This window comes from Rosa rugosa, chromosome 7 (genome assembly GCF_958449725.1).
Source record: "Rosa rugosa chromosome 7, drRosRugo1.1, whole genome shotgun sequence".
NCBI classification, from domain to species: Eukaryota; Viridiplantae; Streptophyta; class Magnoliopsida; order Rosales; family Rosaceae; genus Rosa; species Rosa rugosa.
This window is the reverse complement of record NC_084826.1, coordinates 412,927-422,608: the sequence shown is the minus strand read 5'-3', so window position 1 is coordinate 422,608 and position 9,682 is coordinate 412,927. Positions and strand designations below refer to the sequence as shown.

The 9,682-nt window shown below is 33.9% G+C and overlaps 1 long non-coding RNA gene across 9 annotated transcripts; it reads right to left on the bottom strand.

The window, feature by feature from the left end:
- Positions 1-4,918: 4,918 nt before the first annotated feature.
- On the bottom strand, positions 4,919-9,143 carry LOC133723653 (uncharacterized). 9 transcript variants are annotated; one of them, XR_009853168.1, is made up of 9 exons: positions 8,958-9,143; positions 8,251-8,373; positions 8,060-8,133; positions 7,362-7,616; positions 7,017-7,288; positions 6,849-6,899; positions 6,497-6,597; positions 5,806-5,983; positions 4,919-5,325 (listed from the first exon to the last, which is right to left on the bottom strand). It is a non-coding gene; the product is annotated as an uncharacterized LOC133723653 (long non-coding RNA). The 9 variants fall into 9 exon arrangements; XR_009853171.1 differs by having other exon boundaries at positions 4,919-5,237; XR_009853170.1 differs by having other exon boundaries at positions 4,919-5,983; positions 8,251-8,397.
- Between the last annotated feature and the right edge of the window lie 539 nt (positions 9,144-9,682).

The following is a 9,682-nucleotide window of genomic DNA, read 5'->3' as shown; positions in this document are numbered from 1 at the left end:
CGTGGTAGTGTACAACCCTTGATGATTTTTAGTAGCGCTACTATAGATGAGATATCATCAATGATCATCAATTAGAGATCTATCACACATTCAAAATATATGCATGCATTAGCTATAATAAGCTTATTCATATCAGGTACCCATGCCTCTTTTAGGGCATTTGTTGTCTCTCAAGGACAAATTAATTAAAGAATGTGGATCTTTGTATAACCTCATAACGAGTGTTATAGGGCTTGTATAATCTTCCCTTATAGGGAGATTAAAACATTGGACTTGGTGGATACATCCCACATAATGCACGCCGTTACAATAGTGTTTCCTCCCCCTAACGGCGGGAAGACCATCTAGTTTGACCATTTGCAAAATATGCGGGCAAAAAAATTTGGATTGGAAATCCATTGGTGGGTGGCGAGCCCAAACCAATTTTTAGGTCAAAAACTTATCTTTAATAAGTGTCACTTTCTCAATTTCTCATAATTGATTGAGACTTTTTCTTAAGATAATAATAAGACATGGTGGATAAATATCACACACCAATTCATATCGTTTTTCATAATATTTCTCCCCCTAATGACAGGAGAATTGTCTTATTAAAGTGACAACTCGCAGATATGCGATAAATTATAATATCCTCGTTAGGAAAGTTTGCAATTATTGTTGTATTATACAACAATGTAAAGTATGTAGATAAGTCTACATGACATAGTAGATAAAATAATGACACATTGGTCACGCCAAAATAATTTTATTTGGCTCAATGAAATTTTTAATTCATGATATAGTATACAGTAGTATACTTATAGTTGATTAATACAACTTAATGTAGGTGAAACTTTCATCACCAAATATATGCAATGGTATTCCACATAGGTAACATAATACGAGCTCAGTTGGAGCCGGCCATCAATCAAGATCTGCAGCTCTTGAGATGATTGTTACCTTAGCTTGTGGAAGCATCAATTGTGAAAAATTATCAACAATTGCAATGGATCATGTCCATAGTTGCATTATATGCATGCAAGACAACTATGTTTGTCATTATATTTATCATGAACATTCATGGTTCAAAATGAATTTATTAATGAACACGTGGTTCATATTATTGTTTGACACTGAAAACAAATGTCAAAATTATATACTCAAATTTCGAGTCTGGGACAGTAGTCCATATGGGTATAAGCATATACTCCAATAATAATAGATTTAGGGATCATAGCCCTCATACTCAAACCATTTAGTTTGAGTCTTCACAATTAGAAGCATGTTCTAAAAGTGGAGTGAACAGAGGTTCACACGTACTCATAAAGAGAAGGGACAAAGGTCCTGACATAATTAGAGATCAAGAAACAAGATGTTTCGATCTATTTGATTGTATAACAATCAGTGGAGGAATTTTAAGTCCTCATGAAATTGAATCAAGAAACATGTAGTTTCAATCTCATTATAAATTGACAATTTTATATCAAATTATTAGATAAGATAATAAGATGAGATCAAATTGAAGTCGTCAAACTCATGAAAAATACATACCTGCTCGATTCTGTTGAAAATATAATTGATATTGTTGATATCAATTGGTGAGTAACAAAATATTCTAAAATAGAAATAGATTCATTTAGAGTCAGTAATTGAAACATGCATTAATATAACATTATAACAAAATAATCATAAATTTGTTGTAGTCTAGTTGGTTAATATATTTGGTTCTCATCCAAAAAGACCTGGGTTCAAGTCCCAGCTATGGAAAATAATTTTGTTATTTTTTCACAAACGACATAATCATATGAGGTAGATATAATCATAAGTAATAAATGTTCATTATGATTGCATAAAATAAATAACTATGGTGAGTATCAGATAATGGTAATAGAATGATAATAAAATGAGTTATTAATAACAATAACTACAAGATAATGGTAATTAAAAATATTATCATGATAATTGTAACTCTTGCAACAAATTCTCATGACAAATTCAGTTATGAAAGAATTGTAATAAAGGTAATTTAAATATAATAAATGTGATTAAACAGATAAAGATAATGAAACATAATTATGTTTAATCGGTGCCAAAACATAGGCTTAAAATGACTAAACAAAATAAATAGAGACAAAAAAAACGCCTAAACATAAATTTATCGGTGTCAAGAAAACCGCCGCTGATCATGTAATCAATATGTTTTCCATTGTCCACAAAAAAATCAGGACTTTGAGCTTGTTATCTTCACTGACAGATTTTCCACATAATTTTAGTTGGGAGGTAATCATATGTTTAGCGGAATTGAAAATCAGTGACAGATTTAAAGTTCTGAAGGCGCAAAATGCGTCCATTCATATCATGCTCTAGATAGAACAATGATTTTCTGGTGAGCAAATCGATCAGCCAATGCTTGCCAAATCTCAAGTGGATCTTTCACCGTAAGGTAATCATCTTTTAGGATCTTATCAAGATGATAACGCAAGAAAATCATATGCTTGGCGGGATCTTGCACAGATGACTAATTGTCAACTTTGATGGCATTTCCAAGGTTTTTAGCCATAAGGTGAATTTCAGCATCAAATAGTTCTTGCTAGAAATTTTAAGAGGATCATAGTCCAATTTTGTTAGATGCGTCATCTTTCTACAAACAGAAAAGATGAGATATATTAGGATCCATAATTATTAGAACAATATGTTCTATGAAAAATTCATATACGAAATAAAGGTTTCGAAGAGTTCATAAATATGAAAAATGGATCCCATAGGGAACACACGAGAAAAACATTCGTGTGATGTCTATAGAACCATAGGTTCTAAGACTATTCGGTCAGAGGACTCGAGTCTTGAGCAATGGAACATGTAGTTCTCATTGTCGTATTTGAAATATAAATTTTCAACAATTATATTATATAAAAGATACATACAAATATATGTAAATGATCGCATAAAGAAAATTGATATTCATCTAGGAGAGAAAGAAGAAAAACTCATAGATCATTAGCCTTGATCATAAGCAACTATGTTGTACCATAAGGCTTGCGGATCATCATGGAGTTCAAAGAAGAAGAAGAAGAAAAATAAGAGCAAATTCGTGCTGATAACGTGTTATAAACTAGAGAAAAATATAGAGATAGAAGAGAGAAACAGAGTATGGAGGAGGTAGAAGTGTGTATTTCATTCTCATTAGACCCCTTTATATAGGAGTAATGTTTACATCATAAGGACATAACTAATGAGTATTTACAGTGGACAACCACATTTATATAATATTTATAACAACTTTGACTATTATTGTGTTTTCTCTGTTGTGTGGTTGTTAACAAGTAAAGAAGCTGCGTGGCTCTTATTGTCTGAAGTAGGGCTATCACTCGGTCGGTTCGAATCGGTTATAGGTATTACCAACTTCAAAACCAAAGCTTTCGGTTTCAAAATTGAGCTACCAATTACCAACCAAAATTTTCGGTTTTTAATCATATCTACCAAATTCGGTATTTTGATTTTCGGTATTACCAATTTTAGAACAACTAAAAACAACTAATTCTTTGTAATATAAATTAGAAATGAACAAAATTAGGTTTTTCAATTTTATAGTCGTAAACTTCGTATTCATCTACTAATCATAGCTTTTTTTTGTATATATGACATCAAATTTTTACCATCTTCAATAAAACTAGGTTATTTAACCTTTTTCGACTAGGTTACTCAAAATACATGTACTATTAATGTAGTATATTGAGTAATGTTCATACTATTATGAAATTTTTTATGTTTACTTCTTAATATACATGTATGTGTATTGAAAACCACAGTATATAAAGCTAATATTTAGATAATCGGTAGATTCGGTATTTACCAAAACCAAACCAACTTTTTCGGTAATTTTCGATTTTGGTTTTATCGGTCTCGGTTACCAAAAAGTTGGCTTACCAAATCTAAAGTATCGGTTGGTATTCGGTCGGTTTGGTAATTACCAAACCAAGTGGCAGCCCTAGTCTGAAGTCATGTTGTACTGATTGTAGAGATTAGACCAGTGAAATAGTAAGAGAAGGCTGATATATATAACTTCAGTTCAGTCCAGACCAGACCATTAAGAAAAACTCTATCTTCAGGTCTGGATTAAACTGGGACACATCTTCATCGGTGGTTACATTCAGGTATTCATTTATTCCGTTTACAAATAGCTTAAATTGATACTTGATAGTGATTCTTCCTCTATCCTAATCTTAAAGTTTTAATTAATAAAAAGGAAAAATTTCACAAATGGTCACTCAACTATGACTCATTCGACACTTTGGTCACTCAAGTTTCAAATATATCACTTTGGTCACTCAACTATTACACTGTCAATCACTTTAGTCACTTTGTTAATTTTTTTCATTGAAAAAAAATTATTTGCCACAATATTAATGATATTTTCATCCAACCAATTGTGAAATATGTATTAGAATAATTGGGAGAAGTGATTAAAGTGAGAAAAAATACTCATTGGGTGACTAAAGTGATTGACAATGTAATAGTTTAGTGATCAAAGTGATATATTTGAAACTTGAGTGACCAAAGTGTCGAATGAGTCATAGTTGAGTGACCATTTGTGGAATTCTCCCTAAAAAAAAAGGAAACTAGTTAGCTATAGGCTGGAAATATTCATATTCAGCAGTCAACATGTACATCATCCATTATCAAATGGATAGTAGAGTATAAAGTATTCAACTCCATGCACACAATAGGTACATGTGTGCTTGGAAACTGTAATGGAGTTGCAGCAGAGGAACACAATGTAAGTTATTATTTCCAGGCTACGCCGGAAAACATAAAATTCATTTGATAAAGATGGCCAACAAAAACAAAATTAATTTTTGAGACGTATATAATATATGTATACTAGAAAAGTGGCCCGCGCTTTGCTGCGGGATTTATTGGAAGAGTAATTGTATCTATACATAAGAATATTGTTGATTTGATAACATTATATAGCACAATGTTTGTATGAAGTAATGTTCTAATTGAATCTCCATCTCATTCCGGTGTAACTGTCTTTACATACGTTTTGAGCTCAAGTACACCTTACCAACTTCCATTTGAGGTCAGGCACAATTTTTCCATTACAATAAATGAATTCAAGTGGAGGGTTACAATGTGTCACTGGGCCTATAACTGATTATGTAATATCAATGAGTTGGTGACAAAGTCCAACTGCAAACAGAAGATGATCATACTGGATGTTCTTTGACTTTGTGCAAGGCTAGTACCTCGGATTACTGCACATGTAAATGACTCTAAGGATATTGAGCAAATTACTTCATACAAACATTATCCAGAGCAAATTACTCTTTGCATATGATATTCCTGTAGCAAAATGCAGATGACAAAATTTGTGAAGTTTTCAACCATTCTCAATTAACTGTCTATTGTAGACTTTTAAATTAAAAGTACAGTAAGGTAGCAAATTGAAGAAGAAATTCAGAAGTATGATTGCAAATTCATTGCTGTAGTTGATTTGGTTTTGAAATACGAAGAATATATGTGGTCAAAGATTGGAGAAGTGAAGAGAATGTCTTGGATTGTATAAATATGTGATCAGCTAGTTAGTAGCTTGTCATACTTGCGTTTAATGTCTTAGAACCTATTGCTTAATGTGTTTGGTTGATCGAATGAAAGCTTAGTACAAATTGTGTTCAAAAATGCTACCAAAAAAATAAAAGATGGATTTTAAAATGGAAAAAAGAGAGCGACAAATTTTTGAAGCTCACACCAAATAACATAGTTCATATCCTTGATCAACTACCAAAGGTTGGAATAAACATGCAGAAACGAATAAAAGGGTACCTTAGTGCTACCATAGGCAGTCAGGTTTAACAGTGAGTAAACGAAGGTAAAGAAGTGTATATCAGGGCAAAGAACTGATATAAGCAGTGGAGTAGATGTATTTCATTGGCTACACCTGTTTTATAACTTGATTGTGACTGAAATATTATGGCTAGCTTTGTCAATGTGTTTCACAGATCTGGAGCAAGAAAAAAAAAAGTGTGAAATGAATTTAATTCAATTTTTAGTTATTATGTAAAGCAAATTGAATACTAACATTTTGGGCAGAAAATATTGAAAATAGTTTTCCATCTATGCACAAAGGAATGATAATTTGTGTGACTGTGAAGAACTAAACTTTGATAAATGTTCAAGCTAAAGTAAGGAAGGCAATGTTTTTTTTTGATAAGTAAGGAAGGCAATGTTGGCTATATAAGATATGATTATGTTATATAATGCTCGTGTTGGAGTTAAATTTACTGTTTATCGCATACGTATGTTTGTGCTGTTTGATTCATGGTAATATCAATGGGATAATATTGTGCTGAAAACTCTAGTTTACTGAACCCAGAAAAATGATGCAAGTACTACTCTACAGAAAACAATTGAAATGAAAAAAAAAGAGTTGCAATCTGAAAATTTCTTTTTTAACAAAAACTGAATGAAAGCTATAATTGAATAAAAAGTGGAAGAACGAATATATAGCATTTACCTTGCTAATTGCAAAGTTTGAGGAAAGTTTATCTTTTTGATCGCTGAAATTGATGATATCTCTGTGCTACCTTGCAGTAACTAAAGAGGATTTGTGGAGAACTGAAAATATTGTGCATGATAACTAATTAAAAGTTGATATTATGCATAAATTAAATTTACAGTATTAGTTAAAAGTGAAAATCTAAGGTGATTTCACAGTCGAGAGGCTTATGGTGTATATAAGGATCGATTAAGAGTTTCTATAATCTTGCTAAGCTAGAACTTTAGAGTGAACAACAAATTAATTTTAGGATGAAGCTGGAAAGTTAGAACTATAGGTAAAGAGAATAATATTTGCATTGAAGACATACCTGAATATAATAGTATCGGAAGGTATAAATTTCTTGCTACTTCAGGCAGATCTGAGAGAGAAGGAAAGTCAGCAATATCAATATGTTGGTCACAAAATGCAGTGTGTTCTTATCAAGAGAAAAAGGTAAAGGAACATATTACGGTTCTTCAAAGGGAATTAGACTAACCAATATTAATATTGCAGTGGCTTTAGCAAATGAATGTAGCAGCTAAAAAGTTGTTGTGAATGCAGCTGCTAGATTAATTTGCTGGATTGTGCCAACTTGTGATGGTTGCTTGAGGGCCAATATTAATATTGCAGTGGCTTTAGCAAATGAATGTAGCAGCTAAAAAGTTGTTGTGAATGCAGCTGCTAGATTAATTTGCTGGATTGTGCCAACTTGTGATGGTTGCTTGAGGAATTTGTGCAAGTGCAGCTTCATCAAAGCTGATAGTGGTCCTTGAAAGTCACAATCAGATAAATAGTTCAGCATATATAGGAAAGTCACATCAGGAGATCAAGAATATTTTACCTTAAGCTGTGGACAGTTGGTTTTACTTGATATTCTGGCGTAACTGATTCTTACTATGTGCCACTGTCGAGAACCGATCCATTCAAACCAGTCAGCTAAACTTTGTTGGAACTCATTTATAGCCCTAACTAAATTTTGCTGGCTAGCTTGGATGCATAGGTTTTCGATTGTAGGAGATAGTACTATTGGTGAAAGTAATGATTCGAAGGATTGAACATTTAGTTTTATCCTGACCAAGTGTGAGTCTTTAGTTACCTGCAAAAGTAGGAGCATGTTTAAGATCTATTCGCATTTTTATTAAAAAGAGCATCAAAGGTATCAACATGATAATAGCATGTTCAACTGCTAATATTATCAATTTTATCAGTAGTTATAAAACGTTAGAATCTCTATCAGTAGTGATCAAAGTTGAAACTAATATCAGTTGAAAGATAAGACAACAAAACAGAGAATCAGTTATGAATTGCTCAAACACCAGATTAAGACAGAAGAGAAAGTGGACTAATGATTAGCTGTATGAACTGGTTGCCTGTGCTATTAGACATTTATGTACAATATGAGTTATATGGTAGTTTATCAAATTGAGTATGATAAAGTTCGGATATATCTATGAAATGAAACTAAAAAAAGGACATACTGAATTCAAGGAAATTAGGTTAAACTGTGTTGCTATTCGTTGCACCAAATGAAAAGCTCACCAAGTTTTGATGACAAATGTAATCTTCTAGGGAGAAACTGCGGTTATTCAACACGGAAAGCACTGGATATAATCCTAGAAACAAATGTAGAAAAGCAAACAATTAATAAGAGATCATTTTGTTTTGTTAAGTAAATATAACTGGTGAATCTATTTGTGTAGAAGAAAAAGAAGCAATTGAGAATGAACTACCTATAGCAGGAATGTTACAATTTTATTGGTTGGCTTGATTAGTTTTAATCAAGATTTTCCCCTCTCTCTTCTCCTTCTTTTCTCTCTTTCGCTGTCCTCAAATATGCTGTGAAGCTTCAAAATCTACAGATGTTCCAGATGAATTAGCTGTTAGACAGTGCCAGAACCACTTTTCAATCCGGATGACTAAAACAAAAGCAATGTTCAGATACAGAAGAGAACATTTCAAGATCACAAAGCAAATTCATGAAATCAAGTAAACTACCATCTAATCCAATAGTCCTTAACCAAAACCCCAAATCAGAATTCTTTCAAAAAAACCACAAATTCTTTCATTCTCCGTTTTTCTTGATTACTTCTCTTATCAGAGAACACAAAAACACACCCATAGAGAACATGCAGAGCCTATTCTCTGCAATCCTCTCCCTCTCTTTCACTCTATCAACAACAGAAACACAAAGCTCAACCAAAACGAAAAGAGAGAAAGAAAAGATCGTGTCTATCAGCGCGCTTGAGAAAACAGATTACATGAAACCCAGAAATTTAACTCATCACCAAAACCCAATCTTTCAACCCGAACCGAATTTGACGAACTGTGAATCCAAAGAAAACCCAACAAAGAAACCCTAAATCGAAGAAAAACAGACACTCAATCATGACATGCAGAATTGATAGAGAGGCAGCGTCAACATCATAACTAAAATTACCCGCAAATCGATTGCAGCTGATATTGCCAAAAGTCGTCAGAAGCGGATGCGCAATTCTCAGCACCACTTCCTTCACTATCTCCCTCTCTGTGGAGTGAAGTAGCAAAGACACGATAGCACTGAGAAGCAACCCAGGTGTCGGAGGAAGAAACAACACGCACTGAACAACACCCCAGGTGTCGAAGCAAGAAACAGCACGCAGGGGTAAAATGGAGTTTTCGTTCATTACCGGCTCGGCTCCAGCCGGCACTGTTCATAAGCCGATGAACAGTGCGTTGAGAATTAGTATATAGTAAATATTAGCGTTGTACAATTAAATATATATATATATATATATATATATATATATATATATGTATACAAAACCGTTCGAGAGCGGACGTCTGCAACCTAGAAAAAGTGCGGACGTCGCTCCTCCGGCCTCGATCAAGCGTCGACGGCGCGGCTTGGCTTGCCGGGCCGAGGCTAGGGGTCTGCGAAGCCAGTCTGTCGTCGGGTGGAGTCGCCGACAACCGGTTTGCAGCGCTGCCCAGAACCTGCAGTTGCAAGTGAGGTCGGTGCCCAAAAACCTGCAACCTCGACCTCCTCCGACCTTGATCGCTGCCCAGAAGCCGTCTGGGATGCCTCGGCCTCCGTCCGGCTGCTGCGCCGACGTCCCCACTTTAGCGATAGTGCGGACGTCCGTCTGTGATCGGGCCTGTGTATGTATATATATATTGTATGTA